The sequence below is a fragment of the Panthera tigris genome, chromosome D1 (assembly GCF_018350195.1).
Source record: "Panthera tigris isolate Pti1 chromosome D1, P.tigris_Pti1_mat1.1, whole genome shotgun sequence".
In the NCBI taxonomy this organism is placed as follows: domain Eukaryota; kingdom Metazoa; phylum Chordata; class Mammalia; order Carnivora; family Felidae; genus Panthera; species Panthera tigris.
Window position 1 is genome coordinate 44,112,660 of NC_056669.1, and position 19,388 is coordinate 44,132,047.

Here is a 19,388-nt window from a genome sequence, read left to right on the forward strand (position 1 = left end):
CTGTTGAGGTTTGAACTCATGCAACCTTGGAACTGTCCATTTAGGATGACTTAGCAAATTGATCTTAAACACCACAGAAAGAATGCTTTTCTTCTGTTATAATCTATGCTGAACACTGGCCAATTTTTTGGTTATACTGTACATGAATGATCAGTTTTTAAAAACAATTCTCAATCATTTACTTTTTAGTGTAGTTAGCTAGATACATAGGTAGATAAATAGAATTATATTAATGAAATTATCTCCTTAGAAACAGTATAGTATTTACTTTTTTTTCTCAAAGTATTTTGTAATTCAGAATCAGCTACTACATTTCACCCTGTTTATTATTTTTAAGAAGTATTTTGGAAGATAAATTCTGTGAAGAAAACCTGGAGACTCAGCTTATATGGCCATTCTTAGAGTCCTAAACAAAAAGTATTATAGAAAAACTTAACCTCCACATAAACGAATAGTTTAAATTAACTTTTACTCCAAACCAAGGGCATTTATTTTTGCCATGACATATGAGTGTTTTTGAGGTTTATGACCCATGTAAACATTTATATAAACAGGCTAGTCATGTGGTATAAATGTATATATATATATATATATATATACATATACACACACACACACATATATATATCAGACACATTTGGCTTATTTATATATAACTTGTATTTTTACCAGTTGTCACAAAATAAAGCTTTACATAACTATCATGCTTCTATAACAGGAAAAATGCTAAATAATAAATTATATGATATGTCTATGAAAATGACATAATGCAGTAAATTGGCTTTCTGAACTGCTAAATAGTAATAGGTGTTTCATAAAATAAAAGATTTTAGAGTTTTAAAGGTTTGGAAAACCTAATAACTCTAAGTTAAATGGATACTTTTGCTTAAGAACTTTAAATATGCTAATGTATATTAACTTTAGAATTTTATTTTTTTATGAATAGTCTCCTCTGAGTCCAGCTTCATAGAATGAATTTTGAAAATGCTGATATAAAATTTATAATTTGTACACACTTTCTTCTTTCAGTCTTGAAAACTAATTGCTATTTCCATAATTATCTCCTAAGACTTTTAGAGAAGAAAATCAGGATTGATAGTGTCACCTTCAGAGCCATTTTACTGAGCCATGGGAAGTCTTAATTTTATTTTCAACTTTCCTCCTATTTGCTGATTTCTCAGGGTTCTTCCAGCACATTAACTTTACTCTTAGGGATCAAGCTGAAGATTTTCTTTTCCCTTTTCTTTCTTTTTTTTTTCCTTTCTTTTTTGCTTTTGTTTTCACCAGACATGTTGGATGTCTCCAACAGCTTTGGATGAAGCAATAGATGACACAGTAGCATTAGGAGATGTGGAGCAGCCAGTGGACTGTGTGCCAGGAGCATTAGAAGACTATAAGAGTGTTATCCAGAAGTCATTTTAGAAAATCTTTTCAAGTTTTTTTTTTCCAATTTACCTAAATAAAGCCAAGTTACATGGGCATATCTATTACATATACTATATTAATGCATTTCTACTCTGACATGTTCAAAGAATGATTTGTACCTTTTGCTTCCTTGTGTATTGTGGTACTGTCACATACTTGTCTCTGAAGAGCTCAAATCACATCATGAACCCTAGTATATTCACCTCACCCTACACTCCAAGTAGATATTAAAAACTCTAAATGTATACAGAGAGAAAAGTTCTTATTCTGGGAGGCCAGTGCCCACCCTCATAATCTAGGACAAATCAGCAGCAAAATTAGGTCATAAGAGAGAAGCCAGTAGAAACGCTTTCTTGCTCTTTGCATAGTAACAAAAAGCCCCAAATTCAATTCCTAAGAAATAAGGGGCTGAGATAGAGCCATTACAAATGGACAAAGTTGGAGTGAAAGATACAATAAAAATACAAGTAACGATGGCTAGGCCAACAAACAAAAGCCCAAATAAATTAAAGCTGAGGCCTAAAGAAAAATAATGTAATTGTGTTACTGAATGACATAGCACCTTCAGTTAACACAATCCTTGCATATGCAAAACATTGAGACAGACAAATGTTAAATAAACAAAGGTGGGTGTAGGAATATTAATGTCCAACAAGAAATAATTCAAAATGAAATTAATATAGAGGGTCAAAAGGGATATTTTGAATTGGTAAGAACCTACTCAGAATACAGAACAGTCCTAAACCTATGTGTACTTAGCAATATGGTTTCAGAACATATAAAGCAAAGACTAATAGAAACATCCACACACAAAAATTCCACAATAACAACCTTTTTAATATACTGAACTCACAAATACATCAAGAAGCCAAAAGAAAAAAAAGGAAATAAAATTTAGATGAATCAAGTAACAAATACCATGAATAATCAAACTTATTTAGAGCTTTCTTCTTTTCATTCTTTTCATCATCCATGAAACGTTTATAAACATTAATCTTGGATTTTACCACAAAGGAAATCTTAACAAATCCCAAAAACCAAAATCATGTAGTCTATATTCACTGACTAAAAAAATAAATTTTGAAATTAAAGAAAAAGATATGCAGAAGAAATATGTTCATTTGGGATCTCTTTTCTGAGATCTTTTTTTTAGTATGAAGAGGAAATCTTAACTGAAATTACACCCTACTTAGAAATGAACATTAGTAAAAACCCTGCATATTAACATCCGTAGAGCCACTAAAGAGTACTCCAAAGAAAATATTTTACACTAAATGTGTACATTAAAAAATAGACTGGGGGCGCCTGGGTGGCGCAGTCGGTTAAGCGTCCGACTTCAGCCAGGTCACGATCTCGCGGTCCGTGAGTTCGAGCCCCGCGTCAGGCTCTGGGCTGATGGCTCGGAGCCTGGAGCCTGTTTCCGATTCTGTGTCTCCCTCTCTCTCTGCCCCTCCCCCGTTCATGCTCTGTCTCTCTCTGTCCCAAAAATAAAATAAAAAAAATAAAAAAAAAAAACGTTGAAAAAAAAAAAATAGACTGAGAGTAAATTAAACATTCAACTGAATATGTTGAAAAATAAGCAGTAAGACAAAGAAAATACAAATAATAATGATTAAGTCAAAATTAATATAAGAATGCAAATAAATAACAGAAAATTAAAAGTGATCATTAAAACCAAAGTCTTCTAATTTGAAAAGACCAATACTTTGACAAACATGTGTCAAATTTAATCAAGTAAAGAGAGACAAACCACAATTAATATTAGTAGTAAGAAAGGAGTCAGAGCTACACATATAGAGAGTACATATAAGGAAGCACCAGGTAAAATTTGATACTAATAAATCTGAAAATATAGGTGAATATTATGCTAGGAAAACATAAATTATCTAATTGAAACAAAAATAAATAGAAAATGCAGAAAAACTAAAAATGATAAAAGATCATGAAAGAAATTTTAAATGACTCTAAAAGGCATATACCTAAATATTTTACAGGTGTATTTGATTATGGAATATAAATATAGAACATGGAAAAACATGGAAATATCTATAACTCATTTTATTAGGCTTTTATAACTTTGGAACACAAATCAGACAAGGTGGGAAATAGTTATATAGGCTATTCTCATAAACATAGATTTTAAAATCCCAAATAAACTATACATCAAATTGTGAAAATTGATACACTAGTAATACACCATGATAAATATAGTTTATCGTATTTTTGTTCAATATTAGAAAATCCATTACCATAGTTTACTAGATTAACATATTAAGAGAAAAAATATAACCTATATAACAAGTATGATAAAAACACTTGATGAGTCAATGCCAATTCCTGATCAAAATAAAACAAAGTAGAGACTAGAAAGTTTCTTAAGATTAAAAATAAATCTGCTAGAAACGTATAGCAAACATGACATTGATAGAAAAACATTAGAATTCCCACTAAGTCAGGAATGAGAGATGTATGCCATTTATGCACAATTTCTAAAGTGACTATGAAATTTTTGCCTAAAACCGAACATTTCTGAGAATTAAAGTGTAAGCATTAATTATATTAACACAGTGGCTTTACCCGGGGCAACTACTTGCACCTGCACTGTTCTGGGAAAACCAGATCAGGCTCGCTCTAACTCACTACTATTTAACGTGATACTCGAAGTGCTAGATAAAATCTAAGTCAAGAAAGAGACAGTAGATTTTAATAATTTAAAGAAACAAATCTATTAGCAGATTCATTAACCTATAAGATCTGAAACAAGGAATAAAATCTTAAATGTAATGTGGAAAGACAAAAAAGAAAAAAGTAGTGATGAGTTTGTGACTTTGGGCATGTGATTTCATGTCACAGGTTGTTCATGAGCACTGTAAAGTCTGCTAAACTAGTAGAGAAAGTTGAAGACATAAACATAGTAATTTTTTAATTGTGAAAAGAAAAAGAACAGTGAAGTGTGCCTGACAAAGAGGAAGTAAGAGGGAAAGGTGTGGGTGAGATCCACATCTTGAAACACTTCCCAAGGAGGTTTCCAAAGAAAAATCTGAAGGCTCAATAGGACTGACCCAATGCATACAAGAGAATAAAACTTTTAGGCACAAGGAACAGCACATCTACTGACACAAGAAAGTACCTGGTGTGTTCAAGAAGGTTCACCATTAGCTTAATTTGTCTAGGCCTTCTTGGGAGAATTAAATGAGAAAATGTACATGAAGTGAAGTGCACAGTGTTTGACACAGAGTATGTTCCTGCAATGCTAGTTGCTGCAGTAGCAGTAGCCATATAGTGATAGTAGTGTTAGATGTTTAGACTTAATAAAATATCATATAAAGTATGAAACAAATATGATCCTACACTAGTGCAAAATTGGTTATTGCTACTTTTATTCCTGAGTACATATGCATCTTTCTCTAATAGTTGGAACACAAATAAATTCAACCAATCAGAATTCATAAGGATCGTAATCATCCATGGTTCTCTCTCTCTCTCTCTCTCTCTCTCTCCCTTTCTCTCCCTCTCTCTCACATATGCACAAGCTCACAACCATTTACTGTAGCAAATATCAGAACTAAATGTAAGAAAGAAGTTGATATAAACATTTACAACCAAATTAGATTAAATGAAAAGGTGAATTAATAAATCACCTCTGGTTAGTAACTAATTAAATAACACCCAATAAGAACAAAAAAGAATGGGAGGGAATGTAGCAAAGACTTGGCATTTGAACTGGGATACTTAAAACTGGGAAGGGAAAAAAAGGAAGGACTTTAGAATACAAACTACATTGTGTATGACTTTGGTAAAGAGTCTTCTTCAGTTCTGGAGCTTTCTCCACGCAGATAATCCCCCTTCCCTAGACCTTCCTGCTTCTTCTGTAAGCCAGAACAGTTGTTTTAGTTCAATGTTTCTAAGATTTTCAGTTATGCAAGGGCTTATATGCCATTAAGAGAGTATATGTATCCATTTTAATTTCTCTCTTTTTTTATTGTGGCAATAGCATTTATCATGAGATCTACCCTTTCAAAAAAATTTTAAGTGTATAATACAGTATTGTTAACTATAGGCACAATGTTGAACTTGACCAGGAAAAAGCTCTCTAGAACTTTTTGTTCTTGTGTTACTAAAACTTTATACCCAATGAATAGCAACTCTTTACTTTTCCCAACCCATTCCCCTGGTAACCACCAATCTACCCTCTGAGTTTGACTATTTGAGATACGTCATATAAGTGGAATCTTACAGTATTTGTCCTTTTGTGACTAGGTTATTTCAATAGCATGAAGTCCTCAAAGTTCACCAGGTTTGTTATAAAAAACAGCACTTCCTTCCTTTTTATGCTGAATAACATTCCATTGTATTTATATATAACATTTTCTTATCCATTCATCTGTTGGACATTTAGGTTGTTTCCAAATCTTGGTTATTGTAAATAACTAAAAAGGAATTAAATATTTAAATCCATGTTACCCAATACCCTTCTAGAGGCTTGCTTTCTCCTTCCTTCTTTCCTTCCTTCCTTTTATTTTTTTTAAATAAACTTTATTTATTTTTGAGAGAGAGAGAGAGGGAGCAGGGGAGGGGAAGAGAGAGGGAGAGAGACAGAGAATCCCAAGCAGGCTCCACTCTGACTGACGGGGCTCAGAATCACCAATCATTAGATCATGACCCCAGCCTAAGGAAGAGTCCTGTGCTTCTGGGACTGAGCCACCTAGGCGCCCCTCTCCTTCCTTCCTTTTAAGAGAAGGCTGTACCTTTATTGGCAAGCAGTCTATAAAGCTACTGCACTGGGTGGCTCAGACATTGGGCCAACCATGCTTTTAAGCCTCAGGTAGTATTCAATCATCTCAGGCTTGTCTTCCACCTGGTTGAAGGCCGGGCTGTTGCAGAAGCCCACTACCTGGGGCTGGAAGTCCAGATAGGCCCGCAGGTGCATTTTCCCACCTGGCCGCCTCCCAGGGCGGTGCCTCGCTGCGCGCTCTGCGCACGCGCTGTAGCAGGGCGTCTGCGACCCCCTCCGGCTCTAGCGGGTCCCAGAGCGCCAAGGCAGCCTCAGCCGGGGTAGGCGGTGTCGAGCTCCACTCCAAGGTAGGTGAACTTGCCCAAGTTCCACTTCTTCCCCGGCTCCATTTCCGTCATCTTGTCTGTTCTTCGGGAAACTTGTTTCCACCGCATTTGTTTCACATATAAATGTTTAAAAGAATTCATTCCCGGTTGCCCGGCGGCTCTGATCCCTCACCCTTGTGCACACAGCTCCTGACCTGTTTCCCCAGGGCCAGTTCAAAACGGAACCTGTTCACAGCCATTTTCACAGCAGGCAAGCAGTGCACGGGAGGGAGGGGAAGAAGGTCAGAAGAGGGCGGCAGTCCTGCCCGGGTTCCAGCCGGAGGGCGGCCCCAGGAGGGGACTGGACGCACTCCAGAGGGTATAGGGGACGCTTCAGGTGTCGAACCCACAATAACCGGCACCGGGAGAGGCTGCGGAGGACCCGGGAGGCGGGCTGGTGGAAAGTTTCACAATTCTGCCTTTGTGGGGACGTCTAGAGGGCACCAAGAGCCTCGCTCATCTTGGCAGAAAAATTGACCCTAGTGTTGGGAAGTCGCAGAAATGCCAGGGACACTGAGAGCAGGACGGGATGAGCAGCTGGTAAGAATGAGATGCATGGGTTCGGAACACCTTCATTCATTCCCCTAAACACTGTGAGGCCTCAAGTCGCTTTGGGTTTAAACACGAACGTGTCTGGTTTAATTTAGAGACAAATCATGAACATTTTAAGTTATAAGCAACTTGATTATTTAAACTCCAAATATACTCTTTACACAAATCATGAAGGCAGGTTGTCTTTGTGATATGTAGTGTCATTTCAACCTACGTTTAAATTACATTTAATATATAAAGTAAATATCAAATAATCTTGTCTTATTTTGTCATCCAAATATGGATTTTTCTTCCAAAAATATAAATTTTAACAAGTTTTTTGATCAATGGAAAAGAGTTGAAATATCTCTTTATATGTAATTCATTCAAATAATAAATACTTAATAGGTGCATGGTATGTGCCAGGGCACTTTTCTAGATTCTGGCAGGTCCAGCAATGAACAAAACAAAAATTATGTTTACATGGGCCTTCCTTTTTATTATGAATAGGAATGTATGTGGGGGAGGGCGGGGGGAAGAGACCAAAAATAAATTTAAAGCAAAGTCTAGTATATATTAGAAAATAATAAGTAATGTGGAGAAAAATAAATTGGGTAAAGGAGAAACATTCAAGAAAGAGGAGTAATTTTAAGTAAGTTCATCAGCAAAGATTTAACTTCTAGGTAATATCTGAGCAAACACTTGAAGAAGGTACAGAAGCAAATCATGAGCATACCTAGGGAAAGAATGTGCCAGACAGAGGAAATGATAAATACAAAGACCCAGAGAAAAGAATAAGTCTGAAAATGTTAGGAGCTGCACCAAGTCTAATGTGGCTGAGGGACTGATCCTGCAGTAGCTGATGATGCCAGTAAGCCCAGAGTCCACTCATATAGCGGCTTCCACGCCATTAAAAGGAGTTTGGCTTCTACTTTTAGGGCTTTTAGCAAAATAATAACTTTATATAATTTATTTTAAGAGGACCATTCTGGAATCCCTGGAATAAATGTTTAGAAAGCAATTAGTAAGCAGCGAGTTTGTTAAGAATCAATTGAAATTAACAGACAAGAAACTGAAAGTGAATTATAAACCATGGTGGTAGCAGTGGAAGTCACAAGAAAGGGGTGATACTTTGTATGTCTGTATAGGATGGATGCCTCAAGATTTGTTGATGGACTAGATGTGAGCTGCTAAAGAAAGAAGAGTTGAGAATGACTTCAAGGTTTTTTGACCAGGATTGAGCTCCCTCTGAGTTGGGAAAGGCTGCAGTTGGAACAGATTTTGGAAGAAGAATCAGGACATGTTGAAGTTGAGATGTGTCTTAGGGAAGATGTGGATATTAGGGTTTAGAGCTCAGGGAAAAAGTCAGGGCTGGAGCTGTAAAACATGTATCAATTACTGAAGACAATTCAAGAGCAAATCCTATTACAGTTGACCTTTGAACAACATAGGTTTGGGAGCTGAGAAATGACACATTCCCTTTCTTCAAAGGTGCCCACATGTCTCACATGGGCAGTTGACTGTATGAGATATACTTACACAGGAGAGGTGGTAGTCAATCAACTCTAATAGCTTGTCCCTTGCATTAGCCTAGCGAGACTATTCTATTAACAGCATTTTAACCAATTATCTTTGGAATATACAACATTACATTTCTAAGTGACTCTGACAACTGTTTACCTATATAATCCTAATTGTTTGATAACCAGAGCAATTAGTTAAACCTGTAAATCATTAAAAATAGAAGGGACCATCAAGATCACCTACTAAAGTTGATTATTAACACATTTCTGGATGTGCATGTATCTAGGAACTAACACTGTGAAGGGAACACATAGAGTCAGAAAATAAACACAGCTATAAGGCATTCATTTTTTATTAAAACAATCACACGTGCATTATGGGATAGAATGCAAATAAACCCATGTGAATTTTATTTTATTTATTTTATTTTATTTTAATTTTTTTAACTTGTATTTATTTTTGAGAGAGACAGAGACAGAGTGTGAGTTGGGGAGGGGCAGAGAGAGAGGGTGAAACAGAATCCAAAGCAGGCTCCAGGCTCCAAGCTGTCAGCATAGAGCCTGATGCGGGGCTCATACTCAGGAACCATGAGATCATGACCTGAGCTGAAGTCAGACGCTTAACCAACGGAGCCACCCAGGCACCCCAAACCCATATGAATTTTAAAGACAAAACAGAAGATGTGAAGTAATCTCATGTGTTCCCATTCCTCTGCTGTGACGAAGACTTTGAGAAACATTGTTTCCCATTCTCTCATTGTCCTTGATATTAGAGTCCACAAACCCAAAATGTCATTTAAAGTTTGCATACCCCTTATATGAACAACCCACAGTTGACATCCTCCTTCTGGGGAAAAACTGAGAGTTTTACCCCTAAGATCAGGAACAAGACAAGGATGTCCACTCTCACCACTTTTATTCAACGTATTCAAAGTCCTAGCCACAGCAATCAGATAACAAAAAGAAATAAAAGGCATCCAAATCAGTAAGGAACAAGTAAAACTTTCACTGTTTGCAGATGACATGATACTATATATAGAAAACCTAACAGACACCACCAAAAAAAAAAAAAAAAAGACTTCTAGAACTGATAAACAAATTCAGTAAAGTCTTAAGATACAATATCAATGTACAGAAATCTGTTGCATTTCTATACACCGCTAATGAAGCACAAAGAGAAATTAAGAAAACAATCCCATTTACACTGGCACCCAAAATAATAAGATACCTAGTAATAAACCTAACCAAAGAGGTGAAAGACCTGTACACTGAAAACTATAAAACACTGATGAAAGAAATTGAGGACCACAATTACTCAGCAATCAAAATGAACGAAATCTTTCCATTTACAACAACGTGGATGGAACTAGAGTGCATTATGCTAAGTGAAATAAGTCAGAGAAAGACAAATATCGTATGATTTCACTCATATGTGGAATTTAATATACAAAACAGATGAACATAAGGGAAGGGAAGCAAAAGTAATTTTAAAATAGATAGGGAGACAAACCATGATAGGCTCTTAAATACAGAGAATAAACTGAGGGTTGCTGGAGGGGTGTTGGATGGGGTGGATGGGCTACATGGGTGATAGGCATTAAGAAGGACACTTGTTGGGATGAGCACTGGGTGTTATATGTAAGTGATGAATCACTGAATTCTATTCCTGAAATTATTACAACACTATATGTTAACTACCTTGGACTCAAATTTTTAAAAATTAATTTTAAAAAAGGAAAAAAGTTGAGGACCACAAAGAAATGCAGATATTCTACGTCCATGAGTTGGAAGAACAAATATTGTTAAAATGTCTATACTCCCCAAAGCAATCTACACATGTAATGCAATCTCAAAGTACCAACAGCATTTTTCATAGAACTAGAACAAGCAATTCTAAAATTTGTATGGAACCACAGAAATCCCTGAATAGCCAAAGCCATCTTGAAAAACCAAAGCAAAACTAGAAGCATCACAGTTTTGTACTTCAAGTTACATATTACAAAGCTGTAGTGATCAAAACAGTATGGTACTGGCACTAAAATAGTCACATAGATCAATGGAACAGAATAGAAAACCTAGAAATAAACCTACAACTATATGGTCAATTAATCTTCGACAAAGCAGTAAGGAATATCCAATGGGAAAAAGACAGTCTCTTCAACAAATGGTGTTGGGAAAACTGGACCACTTTCTTACATCATACACAAAAATAAATTCAAAATGAATTAAAGACCTAAATGTGAGACCTGAAACCATAAGAATCCTAGAAGAGAACACAGGCAGTAACTTTTGTGACATCAGCCATAGTAACATTTTTCTGGATAGGTCTCCTGAGGAAAGGGAAAGGAAAGTAAACTATTGGGACTATATTGAATTAAAACATTCTGTGAAGTGTAGGAAACAATCAATAAAACTAAAAGGCAACCTACTGAATAGTAAAATATATTTGCAAATGTTATAGCCAATAAGGGGTTAGTATTCAAAATATATAAAGAATTGATAAAATTCAACACCCAAAACACAAATAATACAATTTAAAAAAAATGGGCAGAAGACGTGAACATTTTTCCAGTGAAGACATACATATGGCCAATAGACATGTAAAACTTTCCATTAAGGAAATGCAAATCAGAACTATAATGAGATATCACTTTATACCTGTCAGAGTGGCTAAAACCAGTAACACAAGAAACAACACATGTTGGCAAGGATGTGGAGATAGAGGAACATTCATGCACCGTTGGGAATACAAACTGGTACAGCCACTGTGGAAGAGAGTGTGGAGTTTCCTTAAAAAGTTAAAAATAGAACCACAATCCAGCAGTCACACTACTGGGTATTTACCCAAAGAATACAAAAACACTAAATCGAAGGGATACGTACACCCCTACATTTATACTAGCATTATTTACAATAGCAATTACAAAAATATGGAAGCAGAAGAGGTGGTTACACACACACACACACACACACACACACACACACAGGAATATTATTCAGCCATAAAAAGAATGAAAAATTTCCATTTGCAATGACCTGGATGGAGCTAGAGAGTATAATGCTAAGCAAAATAAGCCCAAGAAAGACAAAACACCAAACGATTTCACTCCAGTGAGAATTTAAGATACAAAACAAATAAGCAAAGGGGAGAAAAAGTGCAACAATTCAAGAAAATAGACTCTTAAAGGTAGAGAACAAATTGATGGTTATGGGGTGGGGGTATGGGTTAAATAGATGATGAGGATTAAGGGGTGCACTTGTTGTAATGAGTTCTGGGTGATGTATGGAATTTTGGAATCACTATATTGTACACCTGAAATTCATATAACACTGTATGTTAACTGACTGGAATTAAAATAATAACTTAAAAAAATAAAGTTTGCATGACCTTGGGCAAGAGTGTTCTATGTCTTATTTGACTCACGCCGATAATATCCACCATAAGGGGTGGTTATGAGGATCAAATGTAACAATTTATGTTAAACACTTAGCACAGTGCTTGGCAACATAGTGTCTAAATATGAGCTCTTCATTCTGGGCTCTTCTTCCACCAGAGATGAGATTGTAGAGAGCATGGCTCATTTATTCAGTACCACAATTAATTCATGAAAGAGTCAGGACCAGGAAAAGGAAAGATGGAGCATCTGCTGTGTGTCGTAACTGGACGTAGAACATATGTAATGTCACTTAATCTATACAGAAGCCCTTGTGAATTAGACTAGAGCCCATTTCCTAGCTCACATTCCAGTGGCTTTCTGCTACAGCATGCAGCTTCTCTGGTTTGGATCCTCTGCCTGCTCAACATGTAATTGCATTAGCTTCCATTGACAGAGAGGCTCACAGAGACATTCACATCTAATTTGCCCTCTTGCTGTAGCCTCTCTCCTGCTTATCATACTGACAGGTGGCTCGAAAATCATAAATGGATGGGGTTCAGGAGAGGCAGAGCAGAGCAGCTGGCAGGCCAAGGTTAGGAAGACACTCTGGTTCAAATGATTTGTGAGATTGGAATCAGATTTGAAAATCTTTCTCTCTCTCAGCTTCTTTCCTAGAGAGAATAATTTAGGAAGATCCCAAATGACTTCTCGCTTTTTTTTTTTTTTAAATAACGAATATCATATGCTTATGCAGTTGCCAACTTGGAAAACACTAGCAGCAAAGGAGTGAGACATGCTATATAGCAGCAGTATTCTCCAGAGATGAGTCTGACACACTTCTGGCTCAGAAGCCTGGGGCAAGCGATTGTAGCCACTCCTAACATCATCCATCTGTGGACAATATGCTAAAAATCCGTTCTGCCAACAGATGGGCAAGGCTGCACGTGATAGTATCTATACACCCATGGAAAATGGTCCTCTTTCAAGATTATTCCATTATACCCTTTCTTGCCCTAGCAGGGACCATTTTGATTACTGTGTGTTAATTCCTTTTCATCAACACATGCCTCTGCTGCTCAGGAAGCACATGCAAAGCATCCAGAGAGACATTAAGAGTTAAGAAACATGCACAATCTGAATCAGGCAAACAACTGAATATAAATTCACCTTGCCATGCATCTGGCATTGACTGAAGTGACAAGTTGTGTTTGGACAGAGAATGGGCAGAGAGGAAGAAGAGCTAAGGAGAAAGCTTAGACATTTTTTCACTAACATTGTATTTTAGGGTTTTTATTAGATCAAGAGTTCCTGAATTCAGCCAAAATTCCTGGCAAATGAAAGAAATAGAGGGTTAGCCCAGGTGTTTCAGAGGACTTCGTATGACAAGTTTTCTATGAAGAGTAATGGAATTGGGCGCCTGGGTGGCTCAGTCAGTAGAGTGTGTGACTTCAGCTCAGGTCATGATCTCACAGCTCGTGAGATCTGTGCTGACAGCTCTGTGCTGACAGCTTGGAGCCTGGAGTGTGCTTCAGATTCTGTGTCTCCCTCTCTGCCCCTTCTCTGCTTTTGCTCTCTCTGTCTGTCTGTCTCTCTCTCTCTCTCTCTCAAAAATAAATAAACATTAAAAAATTTTAAAAAAAAACAATGGAATTAACGTCTTTCACTTCTGTTTACCAACAGTACCAGCTCTACTTACTGACGTCAGAATTCTCATCAGTAAGATCCTCCTTTGCAGGATGAATGGTAGCTAAAAAAATATAATGTTTGTGATCAGTGCCATTCATGAGTTGTTAATTATTATTATTAACTTTAATAATAATATTTTATCCTAAATAGCATTTGCATTAGCTTTTTGACAGAAACACCATCAGACAGCTAATATTCTGGAAAGCTAAAACTTGAACTAAGTCTTCTAACTTCAAGTCCCAATGTAAGGGCTATCTTCATGACACCTGATTGCCTCCTCCTTTTAATTGAACTCTTCTACATCTCAGAAATTTGCAAAAGAAGTTGCCACTTCAGGTCACAAGTGTGCATGGCTAAGTGTGTCCATTTGCTAGAGAAGTACAGTTATACATTCAACCATTTTTCTCACCTTTCCCTTTGTGTCTGCATCTCCCCAGAATGGCATTAGCTGTAGCTGCTTTGGTTACATAGATTGGAGTATAAGAAATCACTGTGAAAGCAGAAGTACTCTTAGTCTGAATAAATACTAGATAAACAGTAAATTAAAAGGCAAAGTGTAACCTGGATGGATCTGTCAGGCCTGAGTTAAAATTTGAGTCCCATCACCAACTGGCTGTGCAGTCTTAGGCCAAGTCATTTTATTTCCCTGAGTCATAGTTTTATTTTCTGTAAAATGAGATGACAATAATTCTATCTCAAGGTTGTCCAAATGATAAAATAATGTAATAATATAAATTCCTTTGGAATTATAAAGAACTGTAAAATAATTCGCTGTTTACTGTTATACTAGGTGTTAAAATACTAAAATGTTTCTGCCAAATCTGTTGTCCACTCCATTGCTCAGTCAAAACAATTGCTTGTTTCTTCTCTTTCCTTCTTTCCTCTTTGATACCTTCATAACTATCATTTGATGTACATTTAAAATACAGAATCAGAACACTTCACAGCAATGTACTTGCACCTGGTTCAAGATACCATTATCACTTGCCTGGATTTCAGCAAAAGTCTTCTAATTGGTCTCTGCTTTCACGTTAAATCCCCTCCCCACACCCCAACGTATTTCAACACAATAGCGAGAGGGATTCCTTTAAAATAAAAGTTGGATCCTGACAGTCCTTTGCTTAAAACCTTCCAAGACCCTCTCATATTACTGAGAATAAAAGCCAAATCTTTACAATAGCCTTCAAGGTCTTTTCATTTCTTAAGGTATCTTGCTAATGAATCAGAACATTTGTGTCAATACAATTCTTTGTCTCAGAAGACTACTTACAAGACAATGAAACCTTATTCACCTCCAATTTTAACCTCCCACAGGGCTTGGCTTGATCCTCTCTATCTGTTATTATTTCCTTTTTTGTTAATAAGACACAGCTTTGGATCAGGCTCTCAAAACTCTACCTGCCTTTCAACATGGGCAGCATCAGGTACCCACGTGGAATTTTCCAAAGCTCAGGAGAATCATGTTATAGGCAAGTCAAGGGAAGGAACAGAGTTGACCTCTGGTGTAAGCCCAAACAGATGATGCTACAGTGTCAGACCTCTATGCCTGTGCACACAGTGCTCCCTTTGCCCAGACTCATATTTCTCAGTTGTCACTTGTCAAAATCCCACCCAGTAGTAAAAACTGAACTTAAATGCCACTGCCTTCCTAGACCCTCACCTAATCTGTCCAGTCAAGAGTGGTTGTTCCTTCTTCTGCTCCACCAAAGTTTTTCCTTCTAGTTTAGCATGTGAATCATTTTCTGCATTCTAATCCAGTGAATATGTCTGCTAAGTACTGATTGATTGTCCCTTCCCTGATGACAGAATTAGTCACAGTGGCTCCTATAACATAATTCTCAAGGCAAGTAGGAAGAAAGTTCTTCAGAATTTCAGAGTAAACTAAAAGGGAATGGGAGAGGATAACACTTCCCTGCAGTGTAAAATGTCTTCTCAGAGAGATCTGTGCTTTCAACTTCCCCAGCTCCCTCCTCTGCCTCTCACTTCAGTATATTAACTGTATTAGAAAAGCTGTAGACTAGACCACTGATTCCTAGAAGCAGGCTAGGGAGAGTCATTCAGCAGAATCATCTGGGGGCAATTTTCAATACATGGATTCCTGGGCTACTTCTCTTTAAGTCCCCATAAATTCAGGTTAAGTAGATCTGGGCCAGGACCTAGGTATAAGATTTAGCATCGAATAATTAGCAAATTTTTGCAATAACTGACTTGGGGGCTAATTTTAATATTTTTTAAAGAGAAGATGGGAAGTATAGATGATATGGGGGAAAGGGAAAAAGAAAAAAAACAAATGTGGAAAGGTCAGTATGAACCCAGCATGCCACCAGAGAGAAGGTGGCATCTAGCTAGAGGATGTGATTTTCCAATTTAAGCTCGTTTTGTTTTTGTCTTACCATTATATTCACTAATAACTCTCAAATAAAATTTTGGTTTAGTGTTTAGGTCACCCTCAGGGAATGAATATGTAGGCCAAGTATTATAGTATCCTTTCCTTCGGAAGTTCTATGTCTCAGTGTAAATTAATAAGTTGACATCATAATAACTATACATTGGTCAGTGTAGGCTTGTTTACTGCAAGTCTGCTCTAAGACACATCTGTTATCATTAGGTTGACAAAATCAAGTTTCAGAATCTGTAAACCTGTAGGCCTTGGAAGAAAGGACCAAGCAGAATTCGCCCCATTAAAAACCTATACATTAGTAGCTAGTGGAAACCTCTAAATATCCCACTATGTTTTACTCATTAATATATTACTAATACATGATAAATGAAAGATAGAGAAGAGCTGGAGACCTAGATACATACAGATCTTGACTCTGTGACTTATTTGCTTTGTAATATGGTCAATGGTAAATGCTGCTTAAATGCTCTACTCCTATGTCCTAGGCAGTGTCCTTGACATCTTACACACCTCATCCTATTTCATTATCTCACCTACCCTGCAAAAGACTTATTATGTGGCAGATACTACTAGATTCCTACATGTTAGTATTTCTCTCCTTTTCCTCAGAAAGGGAGCCCCAATTTGATTTTAGGTTCTCAATGCATTAAATGTATACAAAATGACTGGAGTTCTAGCAACTATCATGGATTCAGGATGACTTTAAGGATGCAAGCCACTTGTTAAGGATGCAGAATAGATATGGCCTGGGGTTCCTGGGAATACTAGAAAACACTGTATATTCCATGTATGGTCTCCCTCTGTGATTCTTGTATATAATAAATAAATAAATAAACAAACAAACAAACAAACTACCATAACTATATGCTGCTAGACATAATCCAAAGTACTACAGAACTAGATTCTTATTTTACATGGAGGAAACCAAGTACAGAGAGATTGAGTAACCTACTTGAGATGACACAGCTAAGTACTGAGCAGAAATTCTTCACTGGCAATATGATTCTAAGGCCAATGTCCTTGAATCTCTGCTTTATGACATAAAAAAAAAGATATTTTGCTTTTACATTTGGTATAGACCAGGCAAACTTATATCTGTTGATATTTTTATGTGCCATACATTATGCTAGATATTGTCAACATATACTGTATTATCTCATTTATCCATTATGCTTTGTTTTTTTTTATATCTAAAAACTAGGTGATTTAAGTACATTCTCTCTTCTTTTAATCTCTATGAACTGAAACCAAAGACCTTTTCATATAGTCTAGCAGGAAACACTTGCTAATCTATAGCCAATGGTTGACTAAGATCTTTTCTGAAAGTCATGCAGAAAATAATCTCTTCATCTTTGATAAACATCATACATGAGATTTAAACAAGGCAAACTTGTTCTTGTCCTTTGTTTCCCTTTCAAAGCCACTCACATATTGGGGAAAACTTAAGACCTATTCAAAATAGGATAAAATAAAATAAAAGTAAGTAGCTCTCTGCCAGAGGAAAGAGATGAGAAAAGAGAAAGGCTTGTTATCTAAAGCAGCAACTCTACATTTTATTAAATAACTAAATAAGGGTTAAATAAAGAAGAAACACACACACACACACACACACACCATAAAAATAGAGCATGTAAAAACCAAAATTAGAGAATTTAGTAAACACCATACTCCACTCTATATTTAAGTAAAATTAAACTGTTGAGTATTTAAAAAATTAGTGGTGTCTTAAAAAAATAAACAAGAAGAGAAGTGATTATTTAAGCTCAGGATTAAAAAAAAATTTTTTTCAGGGGTGCCTAGGTGGCTCAGTCAGTTAAGCATCCAGCTTTGGCTCAGGTCATGATCTCATGTTCTGTGAATTCAAGCCCCGCATCAGGCTCTGTGCTAACAGCTCAGAGCCTGGAGCCTGCTTTGTATTCTGTGTCTCCCTTTCTCTCTGTCCCTCCCCACTCATACTCTATCTCTCTCTCAAAATAATAACATTAGAAAAAAAGTTTTAAAGAAAATAAATTTTAAAAAGATTTGCTAAGGATAGAAGTATAAAAAAGATTTTCTAAGGATAGAAGTAAAGGAGATTGCAAAGGGAAAAATCAATAGATTTTATTATTAAGAAAAATTGAATACAAATACAAATGACAAGAGGAAAATGTTGAATTTTTATGAGAAGTGAAAGAATTACACATCACAATGATAAATAATTGTTTCTAGCACATTAGCAAACATTTAAATGATAGCACTTAATATTAGGAGAAAGGCAATTAAATAAGCATCTTTATACACTGATAGTGGGGAGATAAAATATACAGCTCTAAAAACAATTTTGGCAATGGCTATTTACCCAAGAATTTAGAACAAAATTTACATGCAAGTATTTTCGTTTTTTCAAATATTTTAGCAGGTGTGACCTTTGACTCCTTTTTTATGTATAAAGGCCACTCTTAAATTATGAATATTTACTTCCATTGAAAATATTTATTTAAAAAAATGCACAACAGGCTCTCTAGACTTTCAGGAAAGATTTGGTAATGATAGGTTTGGCAGCAAAAGCTTGAAGTTCCCCAGTGGACTACTTAGAAGTACTGTAAAATCCTTTAGAGTATGAATGTTCTAGTATGACTGGGAGAAGGGTCTCATTCATTCATTTACTTATCCATTCAACAAATGGTGTTTATTATATGTTGTGTATGAAGTATGGTGCTAGGCGCTAAGGATGCAATGGTGAACAGAAAACATGGGAAGGTGGCCACCCTTGGGGTCATCTAGTCCAGTGATACAGATAAATTAACCAATAATTACACAAACTAATAGGCAAATGGCAACTGTAGAAATACATGCTTTGAATGAGGTTATAGGGTACTCAGAAAACAGACAATGGAGAAATGAGGTGATGACAAATTCTTAATTCATTGTGAGTGTAAGAGAAACTTTTCATTCACAAATTTAATGGTCTTGATTTCAGCTATTCCATGATATCCTTGAAGGTCTCTAATGTTTAACTAATGAATGAGCCCTCCTCGCTGTGGTTTTGTTGTTCTCCTAGTTTGGGGGAATTTGTGATAATCTCTGAATTCATACCTTATGAATCATAAGGGTCTTTCCTACAGTTAATATTTCTCCCAGGATTGGAAATATCTGAAAATTTAGGCTTTGAAGAATCTACTGTCTTTAATTGCTATGAAGTCAGGATCTATTTTATCCACAGCTATGTCCTTTGTACCTAGTGCCTATCATATAATAGATACTTAATACATATTTGTTTCTTGATTGAACTACTATGATGACTGGTTTAGGAGAACCATGAGGAAGCTCTAAAGAAGTGACTTACAGGGGTGCCTGTGGGGCTCA

At 36.3% G+C, this 19,388-nt stretch overlaps 1 pseudogene; it reads left to right on the plus strand.

The window, feature by feature from the left end:
- The first annotated feature begins 7,026 nt into the window (after positions 1-7,026).
- LOC122231477 overlaps positions 7,027-19,388 on the plus strand; it is a 46,930-nt pseudogene continuing 34,568 nt past the window's right edge.